This window comes from Ciconia boyciana, chromosome 20, assembly GCF_034638445.1.
Source record: "Ciconia boyciana chromosome 20, ASM3463844v1, whole genome shotgun sequence".
Classification (NCBI taxonomy): Eukaryota; Metazoa; Chordata; class Aves; order Ciconiiformes; family Ciconiidae; genus Ciconia; species Ciconia boyciana.
Window position 1 is genome coordinate 1,956,804 of NC_132953.1, and position 18,477 is coordinate 1,975,280.

The following is an 18,477-nucleotide window of genomic DNA, read 5'->3' on the forward strand; positions in this document are numbered from 1 at the left end:
ACGATGCTGGAGCTGGATGCTGTAATTAGGATGCGTCGACTGAGGGGCAGAGAATATAGGGCTTGGAGAAATAAGTATCAGGTTCTTTCCCGGATTCCTGCTACTCCCTGTGCTATTCCAGACGCATTTTCTAAATTTTTTTCGTGGGCACAAAGAACTGGAAAAAAATTGTGAGCAATGGCTGCCTTTCTCCTTTCACCTGTTTGCAGCCTCTCTCCTTCTTGCGTATGTGGAGGCTGTCTGCTCTGTACGTGCTCGCTCCCTGAGCTCGTTTGGGTTCGTGCTTGGCACAAGGGGGTCTGTGAGTAAGGCTTTATGGGTTCCATGATAAACGAAATAAATAATAGTGCTGCTAACACTCATGTAACCCCAGGAAGTGGGGCATGAAGAAAACCCTTTTCTGCCATGAGCTGAGCGACGTCAACACGAGTGGCAGAAATGTCGTGCTGGGACCCCTACTCTCATTTGTATTCTCCTCCGTTTTTCTGCTCTTTTCCCTTCCCTTTTTCTCGTTTGCTCTGTGTCCCCTGCCAGCAGAGCAGCAAAATAAATCAGATACAGTCTCGGTGGCTTTCCCCCTCTCCTTAGCAGGCAGAAGGGATGCTAAACCTCCTGCAACCTGGCAGCTCTGCTCAAAGGCAGCAGGAGTTGGGATGTCACATGTCACCCCCCCCAACAGTTAGCGACCCCTGAAATGCTCAACAACAGGTTGGCAATAACCTCCTGTGCAAATCCTCTGGATGTTTTCGATATTGCACCAGAGACTTTTGTCCCTTGTGCCAAAGCAAGAACTTGGGGCTGGTGGAGGCAGCAGCCTGAGGTGCCCTCCCGGGTCGGGCATGACTTGTCCCCATTGCATGTGTCACACCTCGCCTGCGCTTTCCCACTTAGGGCTGGATGAAATAGCTCACAGAGCTTAATTGTTCTTCCACAGCGCTAAGTAATTTACACCCCAGGGCTTAATTGTTCCCTTGCACTGATTCCCCGGTTGCACTCCAGGGCTTCCTGCGGATTTTGTGGGCACAGCTCGTGGAAACAGAGGAGCAGGGACAGATAGGGCAGGAGTGAGTGACGTGCCCATGGCTGGCTTCCCCCCTCTCCCTTCCCACTTTCCAAGCCCTTCTATCTCCAGGCACGCATGTTGAGACAGTTCGCAATGATCTAGGTGAGAAGCTGGCAGAGCAGAAGCTTAAATCTCAATTACCTTCCTTCTCATCCGTTTGCACAGGATCCTTATCTCCCTCTGTGTAACTCTCTGTATTTAATTATACGCAATGATAATCCTTCACACACTAAGCGCATTATTAAGCAATTCCTAAGATAAGTAGTTTTCTGGATCCCCAATTATGATTAGATATTGGCAATCAAGCTGTCTTCCACTCTCCCTCCTGGGCTAGCCTGCCAAAAACAGTCTTGTTTGGGTAGGTGAGACACAAGACCCATGTGGGAAGCTGCCTTGCAAGGAGAAATTTAGACAAGAGACTGTTCATGGGTAAAAGGTATATATGGCCATGCAGGTTGCCATGAAGTTGGTTCAGATGTTGACTTGGGGGTTGTTTTGCTGTCCCAGCAGACAGGCTGGGTGTACACAGCAGGCGTGTCCTCCACCAGCGTGTTACACATCCTAATCCATCATTTGAGTTAGGGAGGCCACGGAGCTGTTGCAGCTCTTAGGTTTTGTGGTTCCCTTTTCAGTCTTTGCTGTGGCAGTCAGAATGAGGGAGGTCTCTTTTTGCAGCCATCCCCCAGCAGGTTGTGGTGTAGGGGTTGTTGCAGCTTCAAGGTCTGAATCTGAGAATGAGTGGAAATGAGTTTCTTCCATTTCTTTGCATAGTTCATGTTTCCTGGTCTGATGATTTCTTTCAGCTTTGATTCTATTTCTTTGATTCTGTTGAGCTGCTCTGCTCCCTCCCCAGTACATCTACCCACTTACCAGTGCTGGGAAGACGAACGGAAGGCTTTGCAACTTGGAAAAGGCTTTAGCAGCCCACCATGCTTTCGTTGAGCTAGGTGGGTTCCTCCTTGCCTTCCTACTTTATCCCTCCCAAATATTGGCACGCTTTGCAGCGTAGTGATGAAGGTCAGCAGAGTGCGATCCGACTGGCACATGGAGCTCCCCGATATCCAGCAAGGGGATGTGAGCAGGCTCCGTGGTCAGCGGCATCTCTCGCAGCAGAGTTTTCCCTCTTTTGCCCGCTTGTGCTACAGCATATCTGGTGCCATCTCGGGTTGTTTCCTTGTCGTCCCCTCATCCGAGCGGTCCCCCACCTTGCACGCATGAGACCCGCCGTGCCGGCAGCCCACGGGGGCACAGCTGCATGGCGTATCATCGCTGGGCTACAATGGGCAAGGGATTATGGGGATTCCTCCTAATTCTGTACAGGAAAATGCTGTTTGTAAGTGTAATTGAGAGGATGGCTTTAGAGTCGATGACTCTAAGCTTATGTTGTAGATGGATCGTGTTTCGCCTCTTTCAAAGCATTTAAGAGCTTACCAGAAAAACAAATGTCATTGCTCAATCTGCGAAGTGTCTATAATGCAACTTGCTGTCCGAGACACAGTGGAAACAGATTTATTTCACTTTTCAGGCTCTCCAAAGGTTACAGTTATCCCCTCCTTCAGTGTTGATGCATATATGTGTATTTGTGTGTGTGTGTAAAGTGATAGCCTACGACTTGCCTGTGTACTTGCTAAGGGAGCTTTCATCCACTCTCCAAGTATTCCTGGTGAAAGAAATATTTAGTCATAGTTGTTCGTCGGAAATCTTTAATCTTAACTTTGAAATATATGCACTCGTATGAACTGCACAAGGACAGATTCTCTAGCAGTGTAAAGGAGTAGATGCTCAGGGCAGCTGAACATCAGTCTGTAGAGCATATTCTTTCCCCCACCTCGATACTCGGTCATGATTAGCTGAATTCTGATTCTTTGGACTTTAACATGCAAATGTGTGGGAGCAGCTTAGGTAACCCCCAACCTATAGAGTCTTCTGCCCTATATTTAAGAATCATCAGACCTGGTTGTGGGGCTGACGAAACTATAGAGACCTACGTAAAAGACTTGAAATGTTTGCAGCTTGCAAGCATTAAACGGGAATTCAGGGACAGGAGGGCCAAACCCCTAAAACTCGATGCTGAATTTGCTGCTTGAAGACCATTTGCAAAATCTGGAGGTGAAGACATCTGTAGGAAAGAGTAATAATGCCCAAGCACTCCCTGGTAAGGCATTTTTTTGCTCTCCTGAGCACAAATTTGAAAGTGGAAGAGCCCTGGTCTGACAGCGTATTTATCCCACAGTCAAGGCCAGATCCTGCCAGGCATTCGAGCTCGTAGATCTCGCCTCTTGCACAGGCTGCATCTCCATCCAGGGCGAGCTTTGCACACCCAGCGCGGCGTGCAAGCTCCATGCCCCAGCACCGCCCTCCCTGCTTGGTGCCCTTGCGGAGCTCAGTCATTACCTCCCTTAATGAAAGAGCAGTTTGCTGGCATGCAAATCATCAGGTTAAGCACCCCACTTCCCTTCAGGAGGAATAACAATTGTGAAACAGCACGGAAGGTAAGCAGATAGCAAGCAAAGAGCTTTGCTAATGCTCCCCGGTGTGCCAACATTTTCTGCAGTAATACCTCGCATTTTGCTAGCACATTTCATCGTGCCTCTCACGGCGTTCTGCAAACGTTAATTAATTACAGTCTCATTACGTCTCTGTTAGATCCATTTATTTATTTATGAAGAACTTTCCATCCCCAAGCGCTCTGGAATCTGTTAATCACCTAAAGGCAAACAGCGTGCCCAGAGAGACGAGATCTGCTGCGAAAACGCTGGGGATAAACACAAAGAAGCTCTTATGAGCAAGGCTCCGGCTTGCACTTTCAATCGGGATTTGATTCCTGCTTCTGCCACGTGTTTCTGCAAACCAGGTCACTTGAATCTGGCCGTGGTGTAAGCAGGCGTGGATTTTCGGAGCTAGGTGTAGAGGATGAAGATGCTCTGTCCCATCCCCTGTCTGAGGCGCTGCGGCGTGCACTCCTAATCTGCTTTGGTACAAATTAAAACAGATTAGTTTAAACCACAGCCAGGGGAGTAACTGCCTGGGCATCTGCCTCTGGCTTAGCCCTGGCATGAGGGTGGGTGTAAAAACATCCCTTTTCTCTCTCCGCCTCTTGCTTTCCTATTTGCACTGCAAGCTCTTTGGGACGGGAAGGGGCCATTTCTTATTCCGTGCTTGCACAACATGGAAAATAGGTTTGGTTTTGTTTCTCCATGGTGCCGTTTGCAGCTTTAATCTACCAGCTTTGAGCACTGGAGGTGGGGAATACTAGAGGGAGAATTTTTGGCTGATGGTGAGCAACAAGCCAGGCAGAAGTTAACGGCAGGATTTCTGGGTTGACTTTATGCCATCTCCTCACCGTGGGAGTTTTAATACCCGTGGCAGCAGGCAGGAGCAAGGCTTGGTGAGCTGCACGGTGTAGCTGCAACTCCAGCTACAAAATACCCCCTGACTATCGGTCTGGGCGTCACTCCTGACTTTGGGAACATGTTTAGCACCCTTCGCTTACCCACGGTAATCAGGTTTTGCTGGGAGGTAGCCGACCTGGTATTGCCCTGAGACCCTTGCTGCCCACTGCCTGAGAGATTGGACCATTAACCAGCCAAATTTCTCTGCTCCAGGCTCTAAATAAGTCCCTGGAGAGAAGACCAAGCTGGGAGATGCTGGGATAAAGCCAGCTTCACACCTGGATAAAGCCAGGGCAGGGTGGTACCGAGGGCTGCCCGAGGACTTTGCAGTGCTGAGGGTCCGGCCGTGCCCGTCACCCGCTCTCACCTCCAGCCGTGGTTCTCCTCCAGCACTAACAGGTCTCCGCTCGGCTGAATGAAAACACGCTGAGAGGCACCACACAGAAGCAATTAGCTCCCATGAAACTTTCCACCATTAGGAACAATGGCTGGCTTAGTTCTCATCTGATAGAATTAATGATATTCTAACAAGTGATGGTTTTTTCCTTTTAAATTTTCTCATTTGGAAGGAATTGCTTGTCGTAAATTACACGTATAAAAATTAGGCTGGTGTTTTGTATTGTTTACAACAAGCACTTCAGGGTTATGGATGTTACTCATTGATTTATAATGTTTAATTCTTCTCCCCCCCCTCCCCCCCATTCAAGCTCTCCATAAATCAAGCAGAGATGTCAACCCTGTGTCAACATTTCACTCAGCCTGCAAGTTGCAGGCAAGTTGGGACAGCAGATCTTATGGAGAAGGTTGACTCTTCTCTTTCACTGTCTTTCCCATTTTGATGAAACAATAAGAAGGTGAGGCTGGCACTTGTCAGTTATTTCTGAGTCACATTTCATTAGGCCTTTTTCAAACACTCCGGAGAACAATGTTGGAGGCAAGCGATCCAAACAACTCATGTTCCCGCTTGTGCACTTGTGGGTTAGGGCAGCAGCTGCCGTGGAATTACACTGGGAGGCTCAGCAGGTGTCTGCTGGTCCTGGACTGGATCCAGATGATGTCAGGCAGCTCTCATCCTGGCAAGCTCCTCTTCCCCCCAACCCCAGCGAGCTCCTGGGGTCATCATTTCGAAAGCCTGAAGAGGTTGTTGGGTTTTTCTAAAGGGTTCCCCGAGAAGTGGTGGGACTTCCAGAAGTGTCCAAAGCAAGTTGGGTGCAGCTGGGTAGAGTCGCTGGGGATCTGCAGGTGACCCAGAGCTGGTAAACCCCCAAAGAAGGAGGATTTAAGGGGTTTTGGTGAGCAACATTGCGCAAGTCTGCAGTGTAAGGGGCTGAGATTTCGGTGAAATTAATGGGAATTAGGGACTGAAGGACCTCCAAGAGCCTCTGGCAGCAGCTTGCTTAGTCATAGCGTAAATCAGTCCCTTTGGAAAACTGGGAAGAAAAACTTCCTTTCCCCAAAGATTTTGCTAAGAAACACCATAGGTCTGGCAAAGAATATCCAAAGATGAGGGTGGATTGTAAAGTTCCCTGCATCAGGTCAAATCTGAGCAATTTTGGCCCTTTACTCAGGTCAAATTACCAGGGAGCTGCTGAGCCCTCAGCATTGCTCTGCCGCTGCGAGGATGCCCAGTGACTGACCTCCAGCAGTCACAAGATTGGTGATGATGCCCCATGAAATCCGTCCTACAGGGTTGAACATACATGTTTCCGGGAATGAGGTCTTGGATTTCACTCGGGTTGAACTTAAAATGAACAACGAAGTCACCAGGGATGGTAGTCCTCCATTTCTCCTGCCTGTCTGCTCCGTACCTCCATAATCAGCAGGCGCTTTAGGGGGAGCCAAGCTTCACGTTAAAACCAAAGTGCCCGGTAGATGCAGGTATGTGTGTGTGGGGCTATCTCCTATAATTCCTGCCTACACCATGCCTACACGAGGCGGTCTTATCAGCCTGCCACTTTCCTAAGCAATAGGGCTCGCCCAGTTGTAATAACAAAAGTAAATAAATACATTTTAATGATCCGATGCTGGTAATTAACAATGCTGAAAAACAGATGTCTCCCTGAAGAGCTCATAAGGCAGCTGATTGCATAAGCATAATAAGCATTATGTGGGTATGAGCTGATTATTAAAAGAAAACATTTAGCAAATGCAGAACAGGATATTCATCTGCTATTACATAATGGTAATAAGCAATTGAATTTAAGCAGCGATATAGTCTTCCAGCCCTTACTGAATGCCGAGTGAAGTGTATTTATGGCCTCCGATGTGAAATAGTCCTCCTTGTTTTTCCAAGACGCGGAGAGATCTTTCGGGAGATAATAAATAAAATAGACTCTAGTTGCTTTAACATGAAGCAAGATGAGTCCTCCGGATTAGTTTGGATTAGTCTGTTGCTAGTGGCACAGAGGTTTGGCGCTCGGCCATTTATTCACCTAGAATACGTACAGCTAATTGGAAAAGCACCTGCGATGAGATGTAGCTCACCACCTGCACTTTGCTGAAATAAAATAAGCCTACATAATTGACTACATTACCTATTAATGTTATGAAATCACCCCCAGGCATTTTTATTATTATTATTATTATTATCTCCTCCCTCCCCCCCCCCCCCTTCCTTAAGCTTTTATGAATCAAACTTTTGTCTCTTGCTTTTTCCTTGGAAACCCCAGGATTGTGCCACTGTATCAAGACCAGGGCTGCTCTGACTGACTCGCTTCTCCCTGCAGGGGAAACCTAGGAAATTAATCCTTCTCAGTAGGGAGAAGAAATAGTTTGACATTTACCTGCTTGTTCTCATGGGACACAGCCTTCCTGGTCTCTCCTCTTTTCCCCCCAGAAGTCCAATGGGAGTCTCTTGACTGCCCTATGTGGCTGTTGGGATAAACCAGCCTCGTGATGATAAAAACCCTTCTTGTTGGCCGTCTTGTTGGCTTTTTTGTTGGCCACGGCAAACCGCGTGGGGTGGACTTTGCCCAGACCTCATTAGCAGAAGATGTTTGGAGCTTGGCGTGGTCGGTTGGTTTGGAGATGGGTGGGCTCCCTGCCTCGTAGTGACCACATTTGAAAACACGTTGGTCACATCATCCCTTGCTGGAGGACTTTGCGCTATGAATTGTAAAGACTAGGTGCAACAGTCGGTGACAGGCAGGGGTGGCCTCAGGGACTTGCACGCTCAGGACAGCCCCACTCCTGGCAGCAGCCGAGGCTTGCTGGGATTAAAAAAACCCTCAGATGAAAACTTCTCTTGCTGCATAATTGCTAGGGAAATGAAGACAGAGATAGGAAGACTCGTGGAGAAGAGCCATAGGAAATTCCTCTTGTTTTATCTTCCCCCCCCTCCACCCCTCCTGGCAACTTTGCCGCAAACTTGAACTGAGCTCAAATCAAACCATCTCTGTGTGGCTCTGAAAAACCAGATTAAGAATTTCCGGGCATTTTCTTGGTTCTTGCACATCCTGATTGGAGAGGAAAGAAACCCTGAGCTCCTGTGGTCAGAGACACCATGCCAAAATGTGGGCCTGATTTCCAAAGTGAGCGGCAGAATGGGGAATAAAATTCAGGAGCCAAGTTTGTTCCCAAGCTAGCCGAAGTGTTTAGCTTTGCTCCAATTGCCAAACCTTCATCCTCAGCATCAACAACTGGAGACGCTGGGGGCTTCAGCTTGAACAAGCAAACCCAGTTGTTCTTCGCCATTTCAAATCACGAGGGGAAAGTGCATAATTATTGTGCCTGGTTTATAATTACTGCTGTTCTGTATCGATAATTACTGACATGACTGCACAAATGATTGCATCGCTTTTGGATTAAATGACCCTGCTAAAACTACCGATGTGCCAAAAATAATCAGGGTCAATGGGAGGATCGGTTAAGCCCTTTTAGGCAGTAAAAGAGCAGTAGACAGAGAAGGCTCCTGCCCGTGGCTGGGGGTGTGTGGGCAGGGCTGAGGATGGTGAGGTTAGCAAGTGAGGGAGGATGCAGAGGTTGGGATTTGAGGTTGAAAATATAGCAAACAGGTCTCAGCAGAGACCTGAGCTCCTTCACTGAGCTTGCTGAAGTGCTCCACCGGGTGCCCGGACAAGGAAATCTGAAATTTTTCCTCTCTTGCATTAGAAAGAAACCGTTTCCTGCAATTAAATTATTTATCTATGAACAGGTCAGCCCTGGACATTGAACTTGGTTGCTGTACTATTCTTTCATGGGATGCGATCATGCAAAGTCCCTCCCATGGACTTGCTGTTTGGGCCAAAGAAGTAACCTTAGTCTGGCTATTTGAGGCTGCGTACACAACGTGCTGGGGCTCAGCAAACATTTGAGATCAGGCTGTGCTCCAAAACCTCCTAATCCAAGGAGGAACTTGCAGCAAGAAATGATTGAAGCCTGGCCTGAGGGCTGGGGGTAAAAGTCAGAGCTGAGCCGGCCGTGCAAAGCCGGAGGGTGTTGGGACTCGGGAATCTAGTTGAGCAGCGGATGGAGCTAGCTGTGATATACCATTGCCCATCAATCTCCTGGGCTGCACATGTTTCAGGACATCCCTTTTCACTTCCCAGAAGTTCGGTAGCTGTTTAGACCCAAGGGTTAAGTTCAGGCCCAGCTTTAAGGGACACAGCTGCGATTTCTCATCGGGGCATCATTTCCATCCCTTTCCTGCATGGGGAATAGCTCCAGTGGGGAAGAGCCTCCAAATCCACCAGCCACCTGGGTGAAAGAAATCTTGCCACATAGCCTGAGATGCCCTAATGGGTGAGGGCCCCTTTGCAGATGAAACGTGCTTGGGTGCACTCCCTGGAGGCCTGTATGGACTTGCTGTTCGCCTCTCTCTTGTTCCCAGTCGTTGCTGCGACAGCCCTGGCTTGGCTCTGCTGCTCGGTCTCCTCCGGACAGGGCCGTTCATGGGAAATGCTCCACCAGTGATGGAGCTTGGAGGTCCCCATGCAAAATCCAGTCTGGAGCTGCATTAAAACATATTCTGCTTCTCCTCATGTCCCTCTGAGTTTGCATTTTGAAGATCGTGCCTAGATATACCAGGCAAGGACACCCACGGGATCCCAAAGGATCTGCCTTGCACAGCTAATCCTATCCCAGATACTTAGGCAGGACTTATCCAGCGACCCTGGACCTTATCCCCAGGGGACCGAGAGGCAAGGGCTGTAAGCTCAGGATCTGCAAAGCATCGCACAGGGGAACAGGAGGTCCCACTGCTCCCGCAGCAAAAGCCTTGGTGTCCTCCACAAGTCCAACTGAAGACTCATTTAGTTCCAGCACTCAGTTTCCAGCCTCTCTGCTTGTTCAAAATTATTTATTGATTTTTTTTCTGATTTCCAGGCAAAACAGGAAACAGTTGTTTTGTCTGAGTGTCCTTGTTTTGAATGCCAGTGAAGTGTGTGTGTGTCCACATATGCACGTGAGGGAAATGAGGGGCAGCTCTCAAGAACATTGCAGCCAAATACAAGTTTCCCACAATCAAAGCCCACGAAAAATGCAAGTTCTTGCCCAGCGATGAGAAGACCTTGCAGACCTTGCGTGTGCCATGAACCAGAGCAGAGTTACCCCAGCACAAGGTCCTCAGCACCGGTCTGTAGAAGACATCAGCGCTATCTCAAGGTACCTCCAGGCAGGGAATCAGAGGTGATCAGGTTTTTGCAGTGCTGAATTACCGAGGTTTAGCACATTACCAGCAGGAAGGTGGCTTCAGCAAATACATTTAATCCTGCATTTGCATCCCATCTCTGGGATAGAGAGGTGCACGTGGCCAGTGTCTATGTTGCAGCTGACTGACGGTAGCTTGCTAAGCTGCCGTAGCTTTTCCCCATCACCGATGCTGGAGCTCGCCTGCATCTCAGGGCAGATCCACAGCTAAAATAAATTCACTTTACTCAGACACACAGAAGTACAGCAATTCATACCAGGGAGACCAGAAGCAGGCCTCCATGCACCATGGGCTAAATATTCAATAACTTAAACTCCTGACATGATTGTGATAGTTTTTTTCTTCCTGAGGCTCCTGAGTATTTTCGCTCTTATTATTTTAATTGACCTCTGAGAAAAGAACAGTATCAAAACAGGAGCTCAGATTACCGAAGGTATTATCCTGTTGTGTACAATGAGTGATTATTTTATATATACAGATATAGATACGTATAAACTCTTTTTTTCTGCAAAGGCAGCAGTTCAATAAATAATTAATGTTTCTTAATCCTGTAGCTACTTCTCTTGCTGTAAAAAATTAATTGTTTTTCCATCATCTCTTTCCCTCTGACCTGGAGGTATCTGGCATGGCGTTCGTGCCCCTGCTTAAACACGCTCCTTGTAATCTTTGTCATGCCCATGGTACAGAATCTGGGGGATAAACAAACTAATCAGAGATATTAGAGGCACCTCCAGGAAGATTTAGTCATCGTAACACTTTGCGCTTATGCAGCATTCATCTGTCTGGGAATAATTAAGCCTCAGCCCCTGGTGAGGTAAATGCTGTGCTCGTTGGTGTGTAGCCTGGTAAATAGAGTCACAGAGAGGTTACACGGTTTGCCCCAGACCACACAGTAAGTCAGTGGCACCGCCGAAAAGGGAAGATTTCCCCATTTTCTGTGTCGCTGGGAGGCCACGTTGCCCGAGATGTGTGAAAAATTCAGCGATGGACGCGAAAGGGGCTGTAGTTCACCCACTGGCTCCAAGGAAGCACCAGGTGAGTATTAAACAGAAAAATCTTGGAAATGCTACAGGCAGACTCAGGCAAAATGGTTCTTGGCCTGAAAACATTTTTACACCACCAGCTTACAAGAAGTAACTGAATTGTGGAGGGGGGATAAGGCGAAATAACTCAGAGGTCCTAGAGAAATCTGCAATGAATTAAGGACTTCTGCTCTGCTGGCTGCTCGTGCACCAATGACCTGACCCACAACTTGCCTCTCCTTCAGTGGGGACACAACTAGGGACACGGGGGCTCAACCGGGAACGCAGGACCAGCCCCCCCCTCCCAGGGCTTATCAGGGACAGTCTGCTCTTGTCACATAACCTAATCCCCCTCACGAGCCCCAGCTTGACCCTGGGGCCTATTTGTGCTTCACATTTGCAGCCCATTGCTGCTTAATTCTCCCACTCTTAGCCCTGGTCTTATATCACAGCAACCCTATGCACGCCCTGCTGCTACCAGATCCAACACCAGCAAGGAACACTGGCGGGAAGGTAAAATTTGCTTAGCAATAAGCACATTTAAGATAAATGTTTAGAGGAACAGGTGTTTTACAGGAGGAGAAAGGACTTGCTCCCACTGCCTGTCAACTTCTTTCGATGCTCCAGGGCTACCCTGGTCCCAGCCTGCTCTCCAAAGCATCTCTGGTCCCTGCTCTTCTTTTGTAAATGCTGTCGTCCTTTTGATCTTCTGTATCCTTCAACTTTCACCCTTTCAGCCCCAAACTTTGCAGGTTGATGAGGGAAATGGGAAGCCCTTAAAACTTCTCAACAGTATTTCTGACAACCCTCAAGTGTTTGCTGCAGGGTGACTTTGAGACATCGTGTTTTCTCCTAGCTTCTTTTTCCTCTCAGCCGTGTGCAGATGCTGAGCATCCCATTCACCAGGAGAGCACACGGCATTCATAAATCATCCCCCAGTGCTCCTGCCTCTCTCACAACAGCAATGCTTTGCCTGAAGCTTCTGCCTTCCCCTTGAGCGCACGGTTGAGGAGAACAGCTTGCTGTAGCAATGAGCTACTGCCCCCATTTAACGGGGAAAAAACGTGGAACTGCAGAGAAACTGGAACTGCCGGTAACCTGGAAAATGTGACTTTTGCACCTAATAGTTCATGTCCTGGCTGCTTTCCATGGACTGCAGAGAGTTAGGCTTTTGGGGTCTTAGTGGCTCCTATGTCTTAGCCACCGGTGGTGGCCGAAACGGCCATTGCTGCTGTTGCTTTGCCAGCGTCACGGAGCTGAAAAGTGGCATGAAAGCCGCTATTGCCGGCTCCTGTGCTCTTGCATTAACTGGTGCTGTTGCTCCCATGTTGTGCGGGAGACCGGAGGGGTGAGCTTGCTGCCCTGCCTGGGCTGAGGACAGCAGCTTGCTTTGCTTTGCTGGGGGGGATGCAATGGTCGTTCGGGCACAAAAGAGTTAACTGATGGGGAAACAAAAGCCAGTTCAGCCTAGGGGAGTTAGCAAGTACAAGCATTTTCCTAATATGAAGCTTTGTTTAATTACGTCTGATGAAGGCTTCAGTGGGAGCCATCACTGCCATTGCATTTTCTGGAGCAAATTCCTTCCCTTTGATTTGTAATCTGCTAACATCCCTACCAGCCAATCTTGTACAAACAGCCCTACAGGCTGTAAAATCAAATGGAAAATGTGGGCTCACATGGCACAGCTAGAGTCTGAGCCGAAAGGGCGTGATGGGGGAGGCCGGGAGGTTACAAGGTAAAGATTCATGCTCCAAACTACCTGCGCACATGCCTGGACCGAACTCTCGTAGATGTCTACAGATCAGGTCCCGAAGCCCAGCACCCCCGAGAGGCTTGCCAAAATTCAGCTGGATGGTCCCAGTGTCCCCCAGCCCCATGGGAATCACAGAGCAGCGCAGCCCCGGCACCAGGCGTTGAAGACGCTTCGTGTCACCCCGTGCACCAAACCCGCGTCAGCCTCGTTAGACCCCCATCCCTAAAGCAGAGTTTCACCTTGAGGGATCTCCGCAAAGCGAAATCAGGAGGGGCTGAGGCTGGTTCAGAGCACAGATGTGATGGTAGAAACATCTATCGCATAGGATGAATTCAAGGACAGTCCTCATCCTATAGCAGGAATGTGTTAGGGAGATGCATGCCCTTTTCCACGGCAAAGAGGGCGAAAGTGGTCACAGCCACCGGGCACCTGGGATGGGTCACTCTCCCTCCTACAAACAGGGTATTCGGACAGCGTGGAAGCAGGCATTTGGACCAATAGGTTATAAACAAGGTAGTTACTTGGACCACCAGTTTATAGATGTTTCTTGGCCAACAGAAGTCAGACAAGCTTAAAGCTTTGAAAGCAAAAGTGCACAGATTATTTTTTTTCTAAGTGCATCAACCTCCTTGAATTGCAGATGACTTTGCACTAAGTGGTTAATATAGTCACATTGATTTTACAGCCAGAAGCAAATGTAATCATCACCTAGACCAGCTTCTTGCTAAGCCCAGGCCAGCAAGAAAACATATTAATTCCTACATTAAGCCAATAGCTTTGGTTTCATTTATAATACCACATTTGAAGAGAAGACTTGTCTGGAAAACTGGCAAAAATATCTCATGCTACATGAACTCTTGATCCAGTGGTTAATTACTTTATCTCTTACCGCTTACATCTTACTGCTAATCCTGCTTCATTTTGTGTCCTCAAGAGACTCGGATCACGATCCTGCACCGCGTACTGCACAGAGATGGTAGCATTTCCTGGTAGGAGCCGAGAGATCACAGCATCATTCCCCATGGGAAAACAGGTCTAGGAAACTTCACTGAGACACAGACTTCATAGAATCGTCCCGGATATATTTATATATTAAAATGTAGCAGAAATGACATATGCTAGCATAAATAACTGCACTTACTCATTACTCATACTTTGCTTTTGGAATTTTTCTTCTTTTATTGCTGTCTTACAATAGTAGCAGTAGCAGTTAGAGTAGTAGCAGTAAAACTACTGAGCATCTGTCTAATTACATCTCAATTTAATTATCGCCCTTCTTCATGGCTCCATGCTAATGAGGTCTTCAGGTTGTTAGAGCTGATGATGAACTGGCTGTAGCGGTGTTATCTGCTCTTCACCTGAATAAGAGCCATTCAAGGCAGAGACCAGAGAGGGCCCTTGAAAGGGCGCAGCCTCGCTCTTTCTGCCTTGCACACAAAACAATCCAGATTGTGAAATGCCTGTTGGAAAGGCAAATAAAAAAATTAAACAGCCACAGGGCACCCAGGTTGGTGGATGGGTTCCAGAAACATTAGGTCATAGATTAATTTTTTTTTTTTCTCTCTCCCAAAATACACTCCGGCACTTTTCCAGCAATTATCAAAAGTCACTTTTTATAGCAAGGGTGTCTTCTACAGCACAGTTCTCCAGATTCTCTTCCATTGGCTTCGTTCTCATCCGATTTCAAAGCTTTGCTTTATTTATTTTACATTAAGGTGGAATGGCTCTAGTGGCAGGAACTCATATTTTCCTCCAGATCACCCCAGTGTAAACCAAAACAAACACCCCTAAGGTCAGTACGTTTCTACCAGAACAAATTGTCCTCCCTGGAAGCGGGGCAGAGACCTTGCTACGTTTGCTTGGCTTGTGCTATGGCCTCTGCCGCTTGAGACTTGTTTTCTGTTGACATTCTAGAGGCTAAACAGCAAGCGGGGAGGAACCTGCTCCTTCTCGTTTAAATAATTATTCCCCTGGAAAAGCGCAGACCCGATTAACAGTCATTGCAACAAACTTGTGGAATTGACCCATGGTGCATTACCACACTGAGCAAAAATCTATTGCAAATGCAGAGCAATCATGTTACTTTCAGCCCAGATAGTGTTGCTAAAGTGCTGCCCGGCCCACGAGCTGGTTGTGCTGTGCTTTATAATGCACCTCCAATCTGGAAAGTGGGAGAAGTGAAGTGGTTTAACAAGGGGCATAGGAATCAGTGGCAGAATTTGGGGGAAACCCACCAATAACAGAGTCGTTGACGATCTCAGACAGCAGAGTCCGCCTTTGGGTAGCACCGCAGACTCAACAATCTTGTCTTGGCGTGTGGGAGCAGCAATCTCATCTTCGGGCTGCTCATAAAGCATCCCATCCCTAATGGGTGCGATGCAAATGGCAGGGTGACCTCATTCATTTCGAATAAGGAATCAAGTTTACAGAGCAAACACATCGCTGTGTGTCTGTTATTTAGGTCATTCGGTTTCAGAACTTCTTCTAAAGTCAAGTAAAGATTTGGGGGCAGAGTCAATGTAACCAGTCTTAATCCTAGCTCTTACTTCTAGGCAGCACTCCTACCATGTTATCCTACTGTAATGACTGATTAAAAGAAAGAGGAGGGCTGCTCTTACAATATCTGCCTTTGACTTTAGCAGTGCAAGATCTGCAGACCAGTTAAGTACATGTCTAGCTATAAACATTCACTTCAGTCCCAATATTGACAGTGTGGTGCCTGGATGTTTTCTAGCAAGTCTAGAAAGCAGGGATGGAGAGCAACCTTGAAACCATCTAACCTACCCCCCCTCTGTCTAATCGATATTTGACACTTTTGTCTATCCTGTCCTTAAAGACCATCAATGACTCAAATTCTGTATTTCTGTAAGGAATCTCTTCTGGTTTTTCATTATATTTAGATATTTCCTAAAGGTCAGCCTGAACCCCTTCGTTCCAGTTCCACTTCATTCCTTACTCATCCTATTGAGAGTGAACAGAGGCTATTTCACTACCTCACTTAAATATTTTTGCATGGCTTTAATTATTCCTCCCTCTCTGACCCCCCTTTTCTCAACTGAGCAACCCTGTCTTACTCTGTCTTCCTTTAGATGTCATATTTTCTAGACTGCTCATCAATCCTGCTCCTTACTCTGTTGCTCAAAACAGACAGATGATTGTCCTCAATCCACAAACTGAAATCCATTTAAATCTAAGTAGATAATTGAAGCTTGTTGGATCAATATCAGGCGATGATCTAATATATTGACTAGGGATCTCTATCTGAGTAGTAATGGGTTAGTCATCGATACGTGCATAAATGACAGGGCATCTGTGGCCAGATTCAACCTGGGCTTACAACACCCGCATCCAGGTCATCTACATATGTAATTTGGGCTCCCCCTGAGTCTGCAGGCACTTGCCCAATGGTGGGGGGTGAACCAAAACCTGACAAATCCCCACGAATCTCCATGGCTTGAACTAGACACCCAGTCGTGGAGCAATTATGCACTCATGTCATCCATCATGGGAGACCGTCACAGCAGGATGAGCCATAAAAGCTGTGGATTCTCCCATGTTTTATATAAGGCTCAGCCTTTAAAAGCTTTTTTTGCCTTTCCATGCAGCCACAGAAGAAAGACTGCTGTTGCCAAAGATGATCAGGGTAGTTTGAATTACCTCCTCTCTGTCTGATGTCTACAAAGCGAGCCTAAGCCCTGAGGTTAAGCAGGGTGGGATGAATCTGGGTACCGGTGAGTGCCATGGGATTTGGGCATGCTTTTATATCCAGCGAAAATCTTACCCAAAACTCCCTGCTACTTTGCCAAAGATGATCAGCGTAGCTTGAATTGCCTCCTCTCTGTCTGATGTCTACAAAGCGAGCCTAAGCCCTGAGGTTAAGCAGGGTGGGATGAATCTGGGTATCGGTGAGTGTCATGAGTTTTGGGCATGCTTTTATACCCAGTGAAAATCTTACCCAAAAATCCCTGCTACTTCTGTCCTTAGTCCAGGCTGAGTTAAGCTCATTAAGCACCTTTCCAGAAAAGTTGTGTTGCATGCTTAAAACATCCAGTCCAGGAGCTCACAAGCCACAGGGTGTCTTCTGCCACCTTAAGTAGAGATGGTGAGACATGGGAATCTGAACACGACCCAAATAGCCTGAGATACGTCTTATACCATGACGTGGATTTAAAAGAAGAAGAAGAAAAAAAGATATTAGCACACAAAATATTAAGTCATTCATATTCTCTGCAATTAATTTATCTGTCATCAATAGACTCATAAACTATTTGACTCTATGACAGCTTGGAAAGAGAAGATGCCAACTTTTCCTGCAGGTGTGCATCTGGTTGGGAAGACATCAGCAATTGTACGTGCAGGGAGGGAGGATGATAGGAGGGAGACAGAGGGGTTGTGAAATAAGATGGGAATGAAAGGGTTGGCAAAAATGCTGGCTAGCTGCATTTGTCCTCCTTTGAGATGGTAACAAAGGTTTGAGAAGCCCTGGCTTCAAGCAGCGTTCCCAAAAGTAGGTTGAGAGCCCCTTACTGCACAGTTTTATTGATCTGGCTTCAGGCAGTGAACCCTTAAAAAGAGCCCGGGGCACTATAGAAATGGTTCAGCACATTTCCTATATTCAGTGTGATACTTCAAATATGTATTCAGGGCCAGATAGGTGCTTACATGCTGGTGTGATCGTAAATCCTCCTGATTTCACTAGGATGTAGTTTCCTGTATGGTTTTTTGCATATTTGCTCTTCAGAGCTTCTCCCTTGGCACTCATGCGGGTACCTCCATGCTGAGCGTGTATAATGGCCATGAACTACAAGGCTTTGGGGCTCGGGAGATTTGGAAAAACGACCCGAGCGAAGACAGATCTGATGGGTCCTGGTAAAGGTCAAGCAGGGGTGGGCAAGAGGGGTGTTATAAAAACAAGACAGTGTTACGAGTGAACCCCCTGTCTCCTACCAGGATGGAAACATGAAATAATCCCAGGATGTCAGCTATTTTAGCAGATCTCAGGAGTTTTCTGTGAGCCAGGGCAGTGTGGCTTGGAGGGGATGGGAGATGCATGACTGGGGAAGAGACCTGAGTGTGGCCGGTGGGCCTTGGTGTCTCCAAGTATCTTCAGGTGAAACCCCTCTGTGGCAGCACCTAATAAAATGTGTCAGCCACAGCCTGTGTTTCCTACTAAAGGGGTCAGTTCTACTGCTAGGGAAAAGCTGAATTGTGGAGCTGAGAAAACCTGGTAGGCAGCTAGTTGTGTCCCTGTCCTGGGTGAAAACTGCCTGGTGAGGTGATGGAGAAGACCTCTGGAGAGCCAGGGTTTTCTGGCAGACCCCAGTTTGCAGGGATGCAGCTCCTTTCCCCACCTCTGTGCCTGCACTTGCTGCGAGGTTGTGTTTTCCAGATTTCAGTAAGCTGAAAGTACTTGGAAAGGTAACTCCGTGGCTCTGAACTGCTTTGTGGGATCTCTTGGGGCAAATGTTTCTTGACCTCCTTTCTTCCCTAAGTTGAAGTTAATTAATTAATTTTAATAATCAGAAAGGTTCTGGTTCCCACACTGGGTTCATATAGGTCCCTCATCCCTAGGAGGCAAATTGTGGGGTTGTGGCAATTTT